This window comes from Protopterus annectens, chromosome 4.part0, assembly GCF_019279795.1.
Source record: "Protopterus annectens isolate FY-2018-M chromosome 4.part0, PAN1.0, whole genome shotgun sequence".
Lineage (NCBI taxonomy): Eukaryota > Metazoa > Chordata > Ceratodontiformes > Protopteridae > Protopterus > Protopterus annectens.
In genome coordinates, this window is record NC_056733.1 from 794,383,265 (window position 1) to 794,404,192 (window position 20,928).

The 20,928-nt window shown below is 36.8% G+C and overlaps 1 protein-coding gene across 11 annotated transcripts in view; it reads right to left on the reverse strand.

Moving 5' to 3' along the window:
* Window positions 1-19,686, reverse strand: part of LOC122799590 (RIMS-binding protein 2-like) — a 2,967,700-nt gene extending 2,948,014 nt beyond the window's left edge. For 6 of the 11 annotated variants that reach the window (XM_044068753.1, XM_044068745.1, XM_044068749.1 and 3 more), the window contains exon 1: window positions 18,334-19,686. The gene's annotated coding sequence lies outside the window, so the exon portion shown is untranslated. The remainder of the gene's footprint in view (window positions 1-18,333) is intronic. The other 5 variants (XM_044068756.1, XM_044068750.1, XM_044068754.1 and 2 more) reach the window with 4 other exon arrangements.
* Window positions 19,687-20,928: the final 1,242 nt, after the last annotated feature.

Consider the following 20,928-nt stretch of genomic DNA (forward strand, 5'->3'; position numbering starts at 1 on the left):
GAAATTCTAATGCCTGGTATATTAATTGACTGCAACCTTAAGTGATTTAGCAGAAAGTCAACCACTTTATGAGAAACAGGGCAAAATCAGAGACATTATGCAAACTTCTGGATAGCTGAGAGGCATGACCTTACAGAAGTTTTCATATTTTTCACCAGCATTCTGTTTCTAAAGATATTTTGAAAGGTTGTTGAGCTGACTTAATGGATTATTAATGAGCATTTATGAAAAATATATCTGATACATTTTCTTGGAACATGTTTCTAAATAGGTTCCTATTCAGTTGTTGCAGAAGTACGTCATAATATGCTATTGAAACACTGCCTTTAAATAAATCTAGCAATTGCTGTTGTTTCTGTAATGGGCTTGCAAAGACTTAATTGCATTTGATTGTAATAAATGTTGCCTTTTTCCTGCAGAGATGCAATTTCTGCATCTGTACATCATCAGTTCTGAATAACCAGGGATGAAATACATTATTCAACATAATCAAGAAATGCCATATTTAATCTAGTTGTATAATATTATCACATTGCACATGAAAGACCATGTGACATGGAGCAGACATCATCCGATTAATTGCTCATTGCATTCTGTCCCATATATGATACAGCTTATCTGCAGTGTAGGCTTTCATATATTATCAGTAAAGTAAATATCTGACTTAGCTACCTGCTGCTTAGTCTTCAGCTGTTTTTAAATTCATTAAACTACCCTATATTTCTAAAAATATTAAGAATGACCTCACAAGGCCCATGTGACTCAGCAAGACCCAATCAATAGATAAGTTGAGAACTGCAGTGGTGTCAGATCTTACAAATCTTAATTCTCATTATCTAGTTAAGATGCTTTTTTGCTACCTTGATTTTTTTTTTTGCACTGAAAACTTGGGAACGGCCAATATTATAGTTGACCGATAATCCACAAATGGGTGTGGGTATCACAAGCTCTACCCATGCTCACTGTAGATTGATCACGAGGATGAAGCTCATGTGATCAAAACAAGCCAACAGTGAGCATCCTGTGATACCCACATCCAGGAGTGGGTTATTGCTTTTATATAATGACATTATTTAAGAAAGAAATTACTTACCTTTCTTAATCAGTGTCATTGTATGATAGCAGTTCTGTGTTCCTCTGCTTCCAGAGCTTGATTGTGATATACGGCCCATGTGTATGGCATGTACATTCATATGCTTCCACAGTAAATAAGTGTAGTGAAAGAACACTGACTTTGAAGAGAGCAAGTCTGTAGTAGTTTGTTTCTCTCTCTCTCTCTCTCTCTCTCTCTCTCTCTCTCTCTCTCTCTCTAGCCATTTTATTTTATTCTCCCCACAACAATCTTAAGCATGAAGCTCTCAAGTTTGACATTTCTGACTTGCAGAAATCTTTAGTAGTTTACCAGGAAAACAAAAGTTTTATGATAGACAGGGCAAAAACATAAGGTAACCTACCAGGTAGAGAGGTGTCACAGAATAGTAGGAGTAATGAATAAGCAAACAATAACAATAGAAGTGAAAATGCATGATTGCTAGCAGTATGCATGGTGAATGACTGTGGTAAAAATGCATGGGTGAAAGCCCACAGCAGATTGCTAAGAATATACACAGTGACTGACTGGATAGAAATGCATGGGTAAAAGCCCACAGCAGATTGCTAGCAGTGTGCACAGTGACTGACTCTGGTAGAAATGCAGGGGCAAAAGCCCCCAGCAGATTGCTAGAAGTATGCACGGTGACTGACTGGGTAGGAATGCATGGATAAAAGCCCACAGCAGATTTCTAGCAGTATGCACAGTGACGGACTGGGTAGAAATGCATAGGTAAAAGCCCCCAGCAGATTGCTAGCAGTATGCACAGTGACTGACTGGGTAGAAATGCATGGGTGAAACCCCCAGCAGATTGCTAGCAGTATGCACAGTGACTGACTGGGTAGAAATGCATGGGTGAAAGCCCCCAGCAGATTGATAGCAGTATGCACAGTGACTGACTGGGTAGAAATGCATAGGTGAAAGCCCACAGCAGATTGCTAGCAGTGTGCTCAGTGACTGACTCTGGTAGAAATGCAGGGGCAAAAGCCCCCAGCAGATTGCTAGCAGTATGCATAGTGACTGACTGGGTAGAAATGCATGGGTGAAAGCCCACAGCAGATTGCTAGCAATATGCACAGTGACTGACTGGGTAGAAATGCATGGGTGAAAGCCCACAGCAGATTGCTAGCAGTATGCATGGTGACTGATTGGGTAGAAATACATGGGTGAAAGCCCACAGCAGATTGCTAACAGCATGCATGGTGACTGACTGGGTAGAAATGCATGGGTGAAAGCCCCCAGAAGATTGCTAACAGTGTGCACAGTGACTGACTTGGTAGAAATGCATGACTAAAGGACCTATAGCAGTGTAACTATATTTAAGAAACAAAAGTAGTTGACAACAGAAGAAATGCATGTCTGAAGAAGCCATAGCAGGTCACCAGCTATAAACAAAAGTATAGGAACTGCAACTGTGTGCTTGAAGGGTTCATCCCAGTTTAGCAGTAGCAAACAGATAACAGGTATATAAGCCTACTCAGAGTCAATGACCAAATAAAAGCCTGCCCTACACAATTTCCTGTACAGGAAGCAAGTTTTATGGAACACATCTGCACAAAAACAAGACTACTGAGAGCATCTTAAAAGGATGGATGGATCAATGAATCTAATTAATTTCTACAGAATGTATTTACCAAACTACTAGTAGCATTTTTGGAAAGCTGTGGATAAAGGGTTTCTGAGTGAGGTTAGTACCTGTCCAACTTGCTCTGTGTTTACAATGTTTCTTTGCATTAACACCTCAAAGTTCCTTCAGACTAATTTACTATTTATTTAGCACGTAAAAATTACATTTTTTAACATTTAATACACAAATTAATTTATTACTGGTCAAGGTTAATTTATATATCAGTTTGGTCTTCTACTATAAGAATGCAGCCTTAACATTAAATGGCCTTTATCTGTATGCTGGCTGTGTACTGCATCAATTATAATCAGCAAGATCGTATGTTGCCTAATTTTATTTCTTCTTGATGTATTGGTGACTACTATTTTGTGTTGCTATTTTTATAAAATTCATATAATTGAAGAAGCTGTTACACTTCAGGCTTCATTATTTATAAAATTTGCCTGAATCTCTGTACTGTTTTCATACAAATGTCACCTAGATAAATTGCATTCCCAACAAAGAATTGAGAAACCTCAGCTGTAAGACACCACTAGTAAAATGAGGAAGTATAAGAAAGACTCGACCTTTTCATCTTTTCACATAGGAATAGTGATGGTTATTATTAGCGGTTTCCTTACTGTAGCCACATATGGATGTGGAAATTCCCCCAAAACACATGCGCACACACGCACACACTGACACACCCATACACACTGACACATCACACACACACACACACACACACACACACACACACACACACACACACACACACACACACAAATCTCAATGAAATGATCATTGTCCCCACCCATAACAGCAGAACTTTTAGACAAAACAATAATTTTATCTGGTGAAATGTCACTGAATTCAGTTACATAAAGGGACATATAGAATATATGAATCATATTTCAAAATGGGGATTAAATCGAACAGATTCAACAGTCCCTCATTACTCGACCATCCTTCTTTCTTTCCCACCTGCTCATGAGAAGTGGTAAACACAAAGGCAGATATTATTTCTTGACTCATACACAAAGAGATGAATCTCTTGAGTGGCATAAATAATTATCTTAATTTCCTTTTATATTCCATGATTTAAACCAATATTGAGATTATCTAACCTTGGTTTAGGGGCTTCTGTGATAACCTAGTTCCAAAGTTATTTTCACAACAGAACTGCACACAAACACCTGTATTGCAAGGTGCTCCCTACAGCTCAGTACTAGGACCACTTTTTCAGTAAGCATGTAAACAACATGAACCAGAAATATAATGAATCTAAAACTTACCCTATGTGAATTATTCCACAATAATATGCAGTGCCTGGCTCCACTCAGACATAAAGTTTATATTTCAAAATAACTTCTCCATCCCCGAACACAGGCTCATAGATTCATAGACTGTTACTAGGCTAACATCCCTGGGGGGATTACCACTCAACTGTACAGATGTTTGTAAAATGTCCAGATTGTTGCTTCATATTTTTGGTAAGGTCCTCATAAAATTTTGGTTTTCTGGTAAATCGCTGGCAAAGCATTGAGAATTGAAGTCAGAAAATAACGACAAACATTTGAATTTCAGACTTCGTCCCCTTCAGAAAATGCATGCTAATGCAAAACCCCTTATTCTACCAACTTTCTTTGTTTGTAAAAGTAATATTTAAAAATTGTCCCAATTTTTGGGCCTTTGTTCCCCCATTATTTATGGCAGATTTCTTGTTCTAAGAGGTTCAGAGGTATGTGGGAGGGGGGTTTCTAAACCTAGACAAGTTTTCCCAAAAGAATAATGATGTCCTGTATCCAAAATGAACACTGAGGGCCAGGCATTTTAGGCTACCTCTGTCCAGAAGGGACATGGGTGTAATGCCCAGTGTAATTTCCTATTCCCCATCAACTGGTCTAGGTTGTGCTTAAGCTGGTTAATAGATAAACTTGGAAAAATAACAAAAAGTATGAACCCAACCTGGATACACTCCAAAATAATTATTTATTCACAAATAAAGTAAGTGCTTACTTTATTTGTGAATAAATAATTCTTTTTGGAGTGTATCCAGGTCGTGTTCATACTTTTTTGTTATTTTCCAAGTTTGTTTTGTGTCTTCATAGTATCTGGTTAATAGACAAACTCAGGTTCACATAGATGTTCCATAGGACAGGCAGTCTCTGGGACACATATCTGTCTATCCAGCATGTTCTGTTCAAGTCACAGACAAAATTCAGGTCCCTAAACCTTGTATTTCTGGTACTCTTTGCTTACAAATATGTAGGAGATTCATATGTGTGGGGTTTGTGGAAGCCTTGTAAGCCAGGTATAGATCAAACCTTCAACAGGACAGCAAGACTGATCACCAAGACCAAAACAGAATCCACCAGTGCATATAACTCCAAAATTGAACAAAAGTGGTGTGATCCCAGTTATTCTCATTAGGGGTGATGTATAATTATCGAGCATGTGATGGGTAAGACAAATCTATAACCAAATGGGATACATTATTTCAAGTACAAAAAGGAAACTGGCTAGATTTAAAATGGTCTGCAAGGGCAGCTAGCCTAGTACTTACCTACGAACCTGTAATAGAGATCAGCTCATCAATAGCTATTTCATCAAAGCCTCTTCTGCTATAACTAACTTCAAGATCACCAACTCTTCAGGGTAAGTTAGGGGTTGTTTTCAGATCATCTCATTTTATTTATTCATCTTGGTTAAACAGGTTTCAGCAAAATGATTATACATAGTTCATCTTCATTTTTATCTATTTTTTTTTATTATCTGCTAACTTTGCCCATAAAACACTTTATTATTGCACACATGTTCTTATCTCGACCATATTAACTTGGTATACTGTAACTGCAAACATAAAATCTAAGGATATTGATAATTTAGTTATAACATCTAAAAATGCCTTTGCTAAAGGTCTTTTCAACCTATACATTCATGAGATTTGTAGCCACATCCCTATTCAAATTAGGAAAGAATCATCTTCAAATTTTCTGCCTCAGGTGTTCAAGCTGTGTTTGCTCGTTTTTTGCTTGAGCTCTCTTTGCTTGAGGTGTTTTTTACGCATCAGCTGTTTGCATGCTACTTTTTGTAGCAGTGTGTAAATGCTTGTAGTGATGGCCACTCACTGTACTCTGATGACCATGTGTAACGGAAAAACTCCCCATCATTATCTAAATGGTTTAAGAATGGTCACTCTTTCTACAGTTTGGCATGACCTCGTTGTGAGAATATATAAGAGAGTATGCAGGCTTGAACAAGGAAAATATACTTGCCTTTTTTTTTTACTTTTGCAGATACATGCACATCTATGATCTTCTCAAGTACATAGGTTTAGTGTTTTGTTGCACTTGTGAACTAGAGTGTTTAGAGCTTATGGCTTTCAGCATAGCGTTGTAGACCCTTCTAAAATAAATTCTCTGAATCCTAACAAAAATGCTTACTAAAACACTTCACTTGTGCTCAGTATTAGCAAAACATCCTAGTTCTATAATCTAGTGCCTCTTTTATCACATTGGCCTACTAACATGCTACATAGATCGGACAGCAGTCCTGCTACTTTACTAATTACTAATGCAAGCTGTTCCACCATTAGTCCATGAGCGCTACCCTCTTTCATATCTTTTGGGTCTTTCTTCAAGAAGAACTTTTACTTATCGCCAGATCCGGGCAGATGTTTTTGTTTAAAGTCTTAACCAGCACTCCAAACTATTACTCATTTCTTTTCAGTAGGAGGTGCAGTTAGCAATTGAAACAAGTTTCCCTGCTGCACATCATGTTCTGATCCTGTCCAGTAATCACACTACACTATAAAAGAAAACTGGTTCAGACCACTATGAAAAGTCCATTTTTAGGAAAACATAGCAATAAAAGTAAAAACAGATAACAGCAGAGCAGTTATACTTGAAATACTGACACAGAAAAATTTACAGATGACTATAGGTATTATGTTTGGTAATATCTGAAATGCATTCTACAGAATTAGACAGTGAACAATGGATGGGTGCAGATACTAACTTATTCAAGACACCAACCATGGTGACTGCAACAAATAATTTTATTTAATTATTTATAAATTCTATAAATTCTTTTGTTAAAAAATAAAAAAGACTGCATGGGCTGTCCTCAGAGACCATGCTAAAGTACAACCCAGATTTGTATTAGACTGACTGAGGTTAGAAGATTTTTTCTTAATTGCAAATCTTGGGACTAAACACTCAAATAAGGTTTACTTGGCAACCTAATCTGTTCATTTTCCCACATAAGCTACAGGTTATAGTCATTCTAAACTGCATCCTCTATATGATGTCTCATACATTGTTCTTTCATTGTTTTTGACCCTACCACTTTTTCCGTAATGGTGTTCCAGTCATGAACCATATTTAAAAAAAAATAATACTTCATTCGACATGCCTTGAAGCAGTCACCATTTATCTTTAAACTTTTACCTGTTCTAGATGTTCCTTTGTATCATACATTTGAAAAGGTTGTGTAAGTGGCTATTAGTGTAAGGGAGAGGTCATCGGTATATCAGAAAATAACAAAGATTGTGGACAGGACATGGCAAGCTATTTTTTTCTGTTGGAAGTGACACAGAAGAAATAGGGATCTCCAGCATCAGTGCTAATTATTATAGCACTAAAAATGATTTCCTTCTGTCTCACAATATAAAAAGCAGGTTTAGCTATAGCTAGTCTCAAAGATTGTGCAGACTTATCTGAGACAGAAAGAAAGTTTTAAGTAAAGTGAAGTCAGGGATAGCTTCACTTATCTCACACATCAGGACTTGGGATTAGGGATTCAATGTAGTGCTTGTCAACACCAGAGGTAAATCCCTTGGCATCATACACTGAAAGGGATGGGACAGTTTGCTCTAGATGGTACTGGGGCACCTGGTAACCAGGTGGCAGGAAATTGAGAAAGATGAACTGAAAAGCCCCATTGTGTATGTCTATTGGGGAGTGTTATGTGTCTGCCCAGAGGAGGATTTGTGATATTTACACACAGCTTTTTTAAAATTATATGGCACTCCTAACTAGGAACACTAAAAGATGAGGCAATGAAAGCATATGACTGCAAAAATATGAAACAACAAAACCCAGTAATAAAACACAACTGATCACTAAACATGAGGGGAGAACACATAGACAAAAGTAAAACATCAACACTTATAAATATTGCTGGCTTGCCAGAATATGCAGAAGCCAACAAGTTGTGTCCCAAGGGAAACTGTGACTGTACGAGATAGGAGCTACCTTGAGGAACATGTGTGAATATTTAATAGCCTGTCTCCCTCTTCTTTGGGATTGAGGGTTGACCATACATCCACCTGAACTACTACCGACTCAAGCAGAATGGACCTTGGTTAAACATTTCATCTGAAGAATGACACACTCAGGAGTGCAGCACCCCCTGTATACTGCACTACAGTGTCAGCAATCCAGCTCCCTGGTATGGAAGTAGAACCTTCAACCTTCTGCACAAAAGTCAAGTGTGATACTTGTTGTGCCACTGACTTTGCAGGTCTGATTTAGGGTAGGCAGGACTTTACAAGCACACCAGCAGTTGCTGTATGTTTGTCATCAATCCCCTTTCACCATGGTTCATTTCACAGGAGAGTAGGCTATATAAGTTACAATTAGGTTGGAGGCCATCTGGTCAGAGGACAGCAGGGTCACAAATACAATGTGTTGCTAAAAAAAATAAACATTTAAAAGTAAGTAATGCAAATAAAAATACAGGCAGGTTGCAACACTTGCACTTTTGGGCATAAATGGATCTACTTGGACCATACCAATATCATCTAAGGGTACCCGCTCACAGTCTATACTTCTCACCTCTGCAATCAGCTTGTGCTCTAATGATCTTAAGCCCACCCACCAACCCAAATATGGCAGTTATTCTACATCCACTGTGCATCCTGAGAAAGAAGCCTGTCAATATTTAAATGTGCAAAGAACTGATGTATATGAAGTGATAATTAATAGTGTATATGTAGTCTGTCTCCTACATGCTTTTGAGAGGCGATCTATGCCTGGCATCTGATGGACCTCCTGCATATCCACAAAACAAACAGCACCAGAATTACCCATTCTAAAGACTTAAACCTGGCCTGTGATATAAATAGGACCTGCTGGTGAGATAGGTATGTATCCCAGAGGCTACCCCCTCTATGGAACAGGCTTCCCAATCAAGGGAAGCAGAGTTCCTCCCTAACCCAATTTGGAAATTCATCCTTGGTTTGGCACTTATGTGTCTAATGGACAGAGGTAACCTGTAAATGGTTCATCTCCCAGGCCCATGCTTACACTTATCAAGAGTATCAGAACTTGTCAGAGATTTGGGATGCATGGCTAGGCTTAAAAAGGCCCATGTGGTTGTTAGCCTAGTAAACACCCATGAACCTATATAATCCAGAGACAGATGTTCTTCTGAGCAGAGGTGCACTGTGCTTGAGCCTTCACTGCATCTTATCACCACAGTCAGTCACTGAACTGAATATGTATGTACGAACAGGCCTGGCTTTGATACCACACACACACTAGTAGGCATTCACACTGATAACTGACAGTGGCAGTGGAAGGTAGGGTTTGTGCCTCACCAACTTGAGTGGCAATACAGGTGAGCTATGGTGGTATGGCTTTGGATGTGAACAGTGGCATGGGCTGACAAAACAGGGGACTTCTGAACTGGGGATGATTGTGCCACTATGTATTGGGAATATTTCAGTGAGGGATGCAGAAGAAGCAGCATTCCTAATGGGAATATGACAACAGAACTCATTCTTTGATGCATTACATGCAGTCATGTGACAAGCATCTGTGACGCAAAGTTAAATATTAAATCCATACAGTCGTGACCAGCAAACTGTCAAACTGTCTAAATATATTTATTTATTTAAAAAGTCAAAGTTTGCTACCCAAGAATGAACACTCCTGTAATAAAGTAATATAACCAAAGTAGCAAAACACAGGAGCATATATAGGCAGAGTGAAAGAATCCACATCAACGAATCCTCGTAGTAGTAAAATATTCAAAACAAGGTAGTCTTCACTTCACCAAGTTAATGAAAAACTTTTTATTGGAAATTCAGTAAAAATCGGCAAGCGCTTTCACCCTCATGGGCTTCTCTGAACATTTTTTAAAAACTCTATATATAGTTAAAAATAATGGCATCATATCCTGTGAGATAATTACATACACTGCAATCAATTAGTAATAGTAAGAGCTTACATTATAAATCAATAAAAGATTAATAAAAAATGACTCTCTTAAAAAACATTATAAAATTCTTTGTAGTTTATAGTATCAAATTCATAAACTTATAAAATAATCAGATACTATAATTAACAATGTATTAAGCCTTTAAACCTTCACCTTCCTACCTTCCAACATAGGTCTCGGGGGGGATCCTATCATTCAACCCAGGTTTCCTATCTGCTCTCAGCCTGATAATCCATCTCATCTCGCATTGTTCTGTATAATTCATAACATCACCCCCTCTCAGTGTAGGTATATTAGCCTGTATAACTAAAAACTTAAACTTGTGTTGTTCTGATGTTTCTAAGATATGTTTAGATAAAGCATTTTTATTAGATTTGATGCGGATGTTATACTGATGTTCCCTAATTCTATCTTTAAGTCTTCTATCAGTTTTATATATTTACATAAAGCATTTTTGTTAGATTTGATGCGGATGTTATACTGATGTTCTCTAATTCTATCTTTAAGTCTTCTATCAGTTTTGCCCACATACAATGCTGGGCAAAACGTGCAATGAGCTAGGTAAACTATGTGTTCAGTATCACTTGTAGCTGTAACATTAAATCTGAAACATTGTTGGCTGATGGGATGTCTAAATGATGCATTACTATCTATCATGTTACAAAAATTACATTCCCGACAAGGTTTAGTGACCCCTGATGGAGTATGGTATTGTTGACTGCAAATTCTGTCAGGGTAACAAAGGAGTCTGTGAAGATTCATACGATTTTTATATATAAACTTAGGGATATCTCCAACTATGTTACAGAGTTGTGGATCAACTGTGAGGATGTCCCAATACTTAAAATATATATTTCTAATCTCATTAACATCCTGTGTATAATATAATGACACCTTGGTGTCAGTACTATATCCTGAGGTATTGGTTAGTGTATTATTTCCATCATGTGTATAATATAATGACACCTTGGTGTCAGTACTATATCCTGAGGTATTGGTTAGTGTATTATTTCCATCCTGTGTATAATATAATGACACCTTGGTGTCAGCACTATATCCTGAGGTATTGGTTAGTGTATTATTTCCATCCTGTGTATAATATAATGACACCTTGGTGTCAGTACTATATCCTGAGGTATTGGTTAGTGTATTATTTCCATCCTGTGTATAATATAATGACACCTTGGTGTCAGTACTATATCCTGAGGTATTGGTTAGTGTATTATTTCCATCCTGTGTATAATATAATGACACCTTGGTGTCAGTACTATATCCTGAGGTATTGGTTAGTGTATTATTTCCATCTTGTGTATAGTATAATGACACCTTGGTGTCAGTACTATATCCTGAGGTATTGGTTAGTGTATTATTTCCATCCTGTGTATAGTATGATGACTCCTTGGTGTCAGTACTATATCCTGAGGTATTGGTTAGTGTATTATTTCCATCCTGTGTATAATATAATGACACCTTGGTGTCAGTACTATATCCTGAGGTATTGGTTAGTGTATTATTTCCATCCTGTGTATAATATAATGACACCTTGGTGTCAGTACTATATCCTGAGGTATTGGTTAGTGTATTATTTCCATCCTGTGTATAATATAATGACACCTTGGTGTCAGTACTATATCCTGAGGTATTGGTTAGTGTATTATTTCCATTCTATGTATAATATAATGACACCTTGGTGTCAGTACTATATCCTGAGGTACTGGTTAGTGTATTATTTCCATCCTGTGTATAATATAATGACACCTTGGTGTCAGTACTATATCCTGAGGTATTGGTTAGTGTATTATTTAAATCCTGTTTATAGCATAATGATACCTTGGTGTCAGTACTATATCCTGAGTTATTGGTTAGTGTATTATTTCCATCTTGTGTATAGTATAATGACACCTTGGTGTCAGTACTATATCCTGAGGTATTGGTTAGTGTATTATTTCCATCTTGTGTATAGTATAATGACACCTTGGTGTCAGTACTATATCCTGAGGTATTGGTTAGTGTATTATTTCCATCCTATGTGTAGTATGATGACTCCTTGGTGTCAGTACTATATCCTGAGGTATTGGTTAGTGTATTATTTCCATCCTGTGTATAATATAATGACACCTTGGTGTCAGTACTATATCCTGAGGTATTGGTTAGTGTATTATTTCCATCCTGTGTATAATATAATGACACCTTGGTGTCAGTACTATATCCTGAGGTATTGGTTAGTGTATTATTTCCATCCTGTGTATAATATAATGACACCTTGGTGTCAGTACTATATCCTGAGGTATTGGTTAGTGTATTATTTCCATCCTGTGTATAATATAGTGACACCTTGGGGTGAGTACTATATCCTGAGGTATTGATTAGTGTATTATTTCCATCCTGTGTATAATATAATGACACCTTGGTGTCAGTACTATATCCTGAGGTATTGGTTAGTGTATTATTTCCATCCTGTGTATAATATAATATAATGACACCTTGGTGTCAGTACTATATCCTGAGGTATTGGTTAGTGTATTATTTCCATCCTGTGTATAATATAATGACACCTTGGTGTCAGTACTATATCCTGAGGTATTGGTTAGTGTATTATTTCCATCCTGTGTATAATATAATGACACCTTGGTGTCAGCACTATATCCTGAGGTATTGGTTAGTGTATTATTTCCATCCTGTGTATAATATAATGACACCTTGGTGTCAGTACTATATCCTGAGGTATTGGTTAGTGTATTATTTCCATCCTGTGTATAATATAATGACACCTTGGTGTCAGTACTATATCCGGAGGTATTGGTTAGTGTATTATTTCCATCCTGTGTATAATATAAAGACACCTTGGTGTCATTACTATATCCTGAGGTATTGGTTAGTGTATTATTTAAATCCTGTTTATAGTATAATGATACCTTGGTGTCAGTACTATATCCTGAGTTATTGGTTAGTGTATTATTTCCATCTTGTGTATAGTATAATGACACCTTGGTGTCAGTACTATATCCTTAGGTATTGGTTAGTATATTATTTCCATCCTGTGTATAGTATAATGACAACTTGGTGTCAGTACTATATCCTGAGGTATTGGTTAGTGTATTATTTCCATCCTGTGTATAGTATAATGACACCTTGGTGCCAGTACTATATCCTGAGGTATTGGTTAGTGTATTATTTCCATCCTGTGTATAGTATGATGACTCCTTGGTGTCAGTACTATATCCTGAGGTATTGGTTAGTGTATTATTTCCATCCTGTGTATAATATAATGACACCTTGGTGTCAGTACTGTATCCTGAGGTATTGGTTAGTGTATTATTTCCATCCTGTGTATAATATAATGACACCTTGGTGTCAGTACTATATCCTGAGGTATTGGTTAGTGTATTATTTCCATCCTGTGTATAATATAATGACACCTTGGTGTCAGTACTATATCCTAAGGTATTGGTTAGTGTATTATTTCCATCCTGTGTATAATATAATGACACCTTGGTGTCAGTACTATATCCTGAGGTATTGGTTAGTGTATTATTTCCATCCTGTGTATAATATAATATAATGACACCTTGGTGTCAGTACTATATCCTGAGGTATTGGTTAGTGTATTATTTCCATCCTATGTATCATATAATGACACCTTAGTATCAGTACTATATCCTGAGGTATTGGTTAGTATATTATTTCCATCCTGTGTATAGTATAATGACAACTTGGTGTCAGTACTATATCCTGAGGTATTGGTTAGTGTATTATTTCCATCCTGTGTATAGTATAATGACACCTTGGTGTCAGTACTATATCCTGAGGTATTGGTTAGTGTATTATTTCCATCTTGTGTATAGTATAATGACACCTTGGTGTCAGTACTATATCCTGAGGTATTGGTTAGTGTATTATTTCCATCCTGTGTATAATATAATGACACCTTGGTGTCAGTACTATATCCTGAGGTATTGGTTAGTGTATTATTTCCATCCTGTGTATAATATAATGACACCTTGGTGTCAGTACTATATCCTAAGGTATTGGTTAGTGTATTATTTCCATCCTGTGTATAATATAATGACACCTTGGTGTCAGTACTATATCCTGAGGTATTGGTTAGTGTATTATTTCCATCCTGTGTATAATATAATGACACCTTGGTGTCAGTACTATATCCTGAGGTATTGGTTAGTGTATTATTTCCATCCTGTGTATAATCTAGTGACACCTTGGTGTGAGTACTATATCCTGAGGTATTGATTAGTGTATTATTTCCATCCTGTGTATAATATAATGGCACCTTGGTGTCAGTACTATATCCTGAGGTATTGGTTAGTGTATTATTTCCATCCTGTGTATAATATAATATAATGACACCTTGGTGTCAGTACTATATCCTGAGGCATTGGTTAGTGTATTATTTCCATCCTATGTATAATATAATGACATCTTAGTATCAGTACTATATCCTGAGGTATTGGTTAGTGTATTATTTCCAACATTCTCTCCTTCTACTCTACTCATAAAATAGGAACATGCCCTGTTTTTCCTAAGTGTTTATACCCCTTCAAAGCCTTCACTAATTTCTCTTTGACTGTAGGCTCTATCTATTAATTGATAAGTGAGGTTAGACAGCTCACGATGAAAGCCTTCATCGGTGGGATTAGGACGGGATACCCTCATAGCTTGTCCCCTACGATGTTTCTAAATACAAACTTAGGGTGCATACTTGTTCTATGTAATAATGAATTCCTATAACATGACTTTCTAAAAACACCCATATTCAATAAACCACTAGGGCGCTTTTCCACATACACATCCAAAAAAGAAACTGAAGTCAGTGATGCATTCACTGTAAATTTTAAGTAGGGGGTCAACATATTAATTTCTTCTAAGAAATCCCCTAACTCTTTTTCACTAGCTGTCCACACCAGAAAAAGGTCATCTACAAAGAGTGCATAAAACTTCACAGACTTTTTAAAGCTATTCAGTTCAAATAATCTATACCTTTCCCAATCAGCCATAACTAGATTGGCATAGCTATTGGCACATGAGGTTCCCATAGCTACGCCATCTTTGTGTATGTATAATTTTTGGTTAAACGTAAAAATATTATTTTTCAGAACACCTAACAACTTGCATAAGGTGTCTGTAGAAGGTCCAGTAGAATTGGGATTAATTTCTAAACATCTCCATATACATTCAGTGCCTTCACTATTTGGAATCATAGTAAAAAGAGATTGGACATCTAGTGTAACTAGCCGACATGGTAAATCTATAGGTAAATCCGTCATCTTTTCATACAACATCAAAAGAAACTGATTGGTATCCTTTAAAATATAACCATATGTATTAACTATTGGTCTAAGACAGTGGTCTAAATATAAAGAAATAGGTTCTGTAACCCAACCTCGTCCAGCAGCAATAGGTCTCATAGGTGGATTAAGAGAATGTTTATGGACTTTGGGCAAGCCTTGTATACTTGGGACAAGTAGGTATTTAACTACAAAGAATTTTTTAATGTTTTTTAAGAGAGTCATTTTTTATTAATCTTTTATTGATTTATAATGTAAGATCTTTGTGTATAGAGCTGCAATAGTTATTTACTATTACTAATTGATTGCAGTCTATGTAATTATCTCACAGGATATGATGTCATTATTTTTAACTATATATAGAGTTTTTAAAAAATGTTCAGTATTTTGGCTTGAAGAAGCCCATGAGGGTGAAAGCGCTTGCCGATTTTTACTGAATTTCCAATAAAAAGTTTTTCATTAACTTGGTGAAGTGAAGACTACCTTGTTTTGAATATTTTACTACTATGAGGATTCGTTGATGTGGATTCTTTCACTCTGCCTATATACGCTCCTGTGTTTTGCTACTTTGGTTATATTTATTTATTTATTTATTTACTTTTAATGACCGGGGAAGTCCACTAGGCCATATAGAGCCCATTTTCAGTGGAGGCCTGGGGAGAAAAGCTCCAAATACTGCAAGTTACATATTACATGTTACAAAAGAATAACAAAGATTTGTACAGAACAATTAAAACATTTACAGAAATATAATACATTATGTAATAAGCTTTTAGTGAGTTAACATTTAAACAGAAGGTTACTAGCTCTTTTGGAGGTTGGGCAGACTGAACATTTGCAGAAAAAGACATTTTTGTCAAATAAGCTCTTTGTAAGTAAATATTAAACAAGTAGCTACTAGCCCTTTGCAGGTTAGGTGGACCATTTTGCATGTTGAGAATACCAAAAAATTGGATTATGAAAAGTACAGTACATTAGATCGCAAAGGGAAAATCAGTCCCTGGTAGGGCAAGACTGTTTTAGGTTGAGATGAAGCAATAGAATTGGTAAATGGTAATGATTTCAGTGCAGGGTAGAAAGGGAGGGGTGGAGAGGGGTTTATGTTGGAGTGTGACATGGGCATTCCCATTTGGCTGCTAGATGAGAGAATAGCTGAGATTTGAAATTGGTATGGTTTGGAAGGTTGCGAAGGTGGGGGGGGGGGTTCCACTGCTTGGCTAAGGAGTAGGACAGTAGTAGGTGACCAGGAGGTCATGCTGGTTTGTGGAACTGAAGGAGATTTTGGTTTATGGATCTGAGTTGATGGTTGGGTATATAGGATTTTAAGGATGTAGCGAGAGATGGGCACTTTGTGGGTTTAAAGATGAGCTTGTGGGCAATGGTGAGTTGTAGGTAACTGAGGTAGTTGGGGAGTTCAAACCAATTGAGTGTGAGAAGAGAGTGTCAGTGGTTGGATGAGTTTTTTGAATTGGTTGTAAATTTGCAGCACCATTTATTTATATTATTATATATAATATATATAATAAATATTTGCATTATTATTTGCATATCTATATATATATATATATATATATATATATATATATATATATATATATTTGCATAACACCTAACTTACCTTCTTTGCTAGTGATCGATCGAGCTGTAATTGATCTCTGCCTGCATGATATAAGATACATTTTCATTCATTGCATCTCAGTCAGTGGCTAGAAATAAGGATGAGGAAAGGGCCCTCTGACACTCCTTTCAATTACAGCAGGCATGCCACCCAGGACAAATAAGACTGTTATGTGAATATCAGTGCAAGTCCTCTTTTACTGAGGGGGGTACAATGCCAGCACAATGCAACAATTAGTCCAACAACATCTGAAAAAAATTGTGGTAGCCATAATTTTTAAACAGCTACATCAAATATTATACATGTTCAGCATACCTGGGTTCCAATGTTTTGAGTTACACTTACAAAAAATGACAAACGTCAGTACATTTCATCTGAACATCCAACAGTGATCTGAAAGCCAAGGACTTCTCAAAATCATACGTCATGCTTCTTTGTACACTGCTCAAGTAATACATTAATCATAAGAACGGATGTACGCTAACAACAGGAAAATAAGATAAAAACACAAATAAAAACAAAGCTAACAAAATTCTAGCATAAAAGAGTACTATAATAATATTTTGAGAAATGAAGGGTGGAAAATAAATTGAAAATGGTCTAATCACTGAGTGAAAAATGTCTCCAGAAATAATTATCAAAATATTGCAGTCTCTGAACTTGCTAAACGATTTGCCTAAATGTCACAACAACCAAGGAAACAACAGTCTACTGTATCTTCTGTTTATATCATAAAAGTGACTCCCAAGCCATCAACTTTAATATGAAAAAAATAAATAAATAAAATCTTGTCTTTTTCTATTTTACTTTCTTTGCAAATTAAATGACCCCATCCACCCTCCAATTAGCTTATTCAGCTCTGCCTAGACTTTAATACAATGTGTCTTTTTCATTCTTGCAATTCATGATGCTGTCCAGTCATACAGTACCAAGACAGTTACGTTTTAGACAGAACACCTTAAAAACATTATCAGAAAACCTGTCCCAAGCTGTAGTCTGCTGTCAGCAAAACACTACAGCAAAGCTCACTCTAAAGTACTGTATGCAAACCAATAAATAATGCATTTTAACATCATGTCCAGTATGGCAAGATGTACATTACAAAAAGCAATTTCTCCATTCATCTTGGTCAACACCCTCTTTTTGCATTTGTCATATGTTTAGTTATTAACTTACTTTTAAATTCTGTATGTAATAAGGCACCATAAGGTGACAGCTATGTGCTACACCAATAGCAGCTGTATAATCCTGTATAATGCTGTATAATACTGTCTGATTATCACATTGGATTTTATTATATCCTACCCCCCCAAAACACTACACAAGTGCTCACATACCCTGAAACTTGTAATAACATATTGCTAATTGCATAGCCTGAAAAAAGGGAATATTCCATGCAGCGAATTAAGCAACATAACACAGAGTACAAAACACACAGCATGAAGTGTAATATATACATAAAAATTAAACTGATTGTATCACTTCTCACCAGTAGGCAGGCTCTCCAAAGCTAGATGAAATATTTATCAAGCCCATCAGTTGATCAAAATGTTTTTCCTTGTATTTTTTTCACTATGGCTTTCTGCTTCGGAACACTCACAAGAGTCTGCAAATTCAAAAAGTAGAGGAAGACATGCTTTTTGAGACAGTAATGTTATGATACCATCAGTTATTACTTCATAATTTATGTTATTCATGCTTGTCATGTGACAAAGATGCAAAAAGTAGGGAAGCTATGCAGACAGTCATGTACCCTTCTGCTTTGTTATGCAACAGAAACCAGTGTGTCCAACTCACTCTTATACAAGTGTACACACTCAAAAACAGTTTAAATGAAGGCAAACATATATTTGCTCTTTATTTAGTTACTGCTTTTCTGGTGGTTTGATACACCGTATTTATATGGCTGCAGAAAGGGGAGATGACTCTAACTTCATCTTCCTTTTTATTTTGCAGAGTAGCCCCATGACTTTTCCTGTCAGTACTGTGGTTTGCAATAAGTGTGCTCAAAATAAATCTTCATGCTTTTGTATGTTGCGTGCCAACGACTGAAAAATCCAACAAATCTCTCCTTTATGATGCAGGCTACATAACTTGCAATTAACTTGGTGAGACCTGTTTAGTAAGTCTGCAGGTATTGACGTTATTCTACATTCTGCATATGCAGTCTGTAAGTCCAAAAGAGTAATTGAAGCCAGAACGCTTAAAACAAGACCCTTGGTGAATTCAGCCATATTGCTAGTATCAGACTTTAAGGAAGTGCACCGGTGTCCTATGTTTGACAAAGCTCTTTTGCTATTTTTTTTTTGGATGCAGAGCTGTAACTTGCAATAGGAAGGATTATGCCATTTAAACAACTTGCATAGTCCTGCTATCCAAGAGGCCAGAACATCTTCATCTGTCACCAGTAAAATTTCTGCTTTACACATCTGTATGATGCATTTACGTCAACTCTTTCTGATTATTCTTACATCTCTGCTTTAATTTAGTACAAAAATAAATGCAAAAATAGAGCTGTACGAGGTGTTCTTTGTCAGCATCCAAATTTCTGTCTGTTATTTGACACCCAGCGGAAGGACTTCAGCTGCCATCCATACTGTTTGCAAGTCTGTAATCTCTCATTATCCAAGGTTCTGCAGTTTCCCAGCAGTAGGCCTCACAGGCTATCATTACCAGGAGCTCCTGTGGCCACAGAGGGTTATACTTTTGTAAAGTGAAATGTGTCTGATTTGTCTCCGTAGTCAGAGATGGCCGAGTTTCCATTTATATCTGCTAGTCAGTCCGTAGCAGAATTAGAGGTCTGGCATAGCGCTTTTCAGTAAAATATGTTAACACTGTGGAGCTGAGATCCTTTTTTTTCTATTAATATAACACTTTTCTCACACCTCAAGGAATCTCCACCTCCTCTGTGCCATCTTTATGCTTCTTTTAAAGGCGAGCAGACAGCCAAATATGCAGTTTATTTGCAAGGTGTGTAGTGACATTCCGTAGACTTTTTATGAGTATTTACATATTTAAGGGACCACAACAGTCTTTTTAGGCAAAAAAATGAAAAGTTTGACAGGTATACAACTTTCTTACTCCGGCTTTTTTTCTTCACCATAATGTTTATTTTAAGATGGTTTCATTTCTACTTTTAGGGACCATAATGCTGTCCTTAGCTCATGATATTTTCTTTTAAAATCACAAGGTACAAATTTAAGGTTAATTTGTGTTGTTGTTATTATTATGATTATTATTATTATTATTATTATTATTATTATTATTATCAATACTGTTCCATTGTTTGTATATTTGGAGTTGCACTCTGGATAACACCAGTAATGGAGCTTAACTGACTTGCTGTACCATAGGAGGTGCTTGTTTCTGTTAGAGTCCTGTAAGTGAGATAAATGCTCATGCAGGTTAGAGGCCAGATGGTGTAGGGACAGTACAATCTGAAGAAGGAATGGATGACTACAAACTTCTGGAGTGTAGATGTTCCTTGTGGTCTGCCAAGAGCATCAGCTTCAAAAGTACTCAGCATGTCAAAATAATGAACACAGACAAGCATACACACACACACACATACACACACACACACACACACACACACACACACACACACACACACACACACACACACACACACACACACACACGCATGCACCCTGATGGTTCTTTGAAATAATAACAGATTCTCACTCCGGAACTGGATACAAGGATAAGCCCTTGCAGCCAGGCCAGAGAATTGATGTCTGCCAACAAATAGCTTATGCCATGCTCACTCATAGTGGTCAGTCCCAAAAAGTTGCATGGCACCACTTGTGGGAGGTCATGTGTAATGCCAGTCCAGGCAGGAGTGGATGGATTATGATGGACTGGACCATGTGAAAAGGAAATGGGTCTTGGAACATGGAGCATCACCTCAATGCCAGGGGAGGAGCCAGAGATTGTTCTGGAGTTTAACAGAGGAGAGTCTTAATGACTGGCAGGCATAAATGGAAACACACACAAACAAAATAAATTCCCAGTGGGGCATGGTCTTATATCTTCACACAGCCTTATTTTGGGAGCCAGACTTCTTTATTGAAGGGTGTTGTCT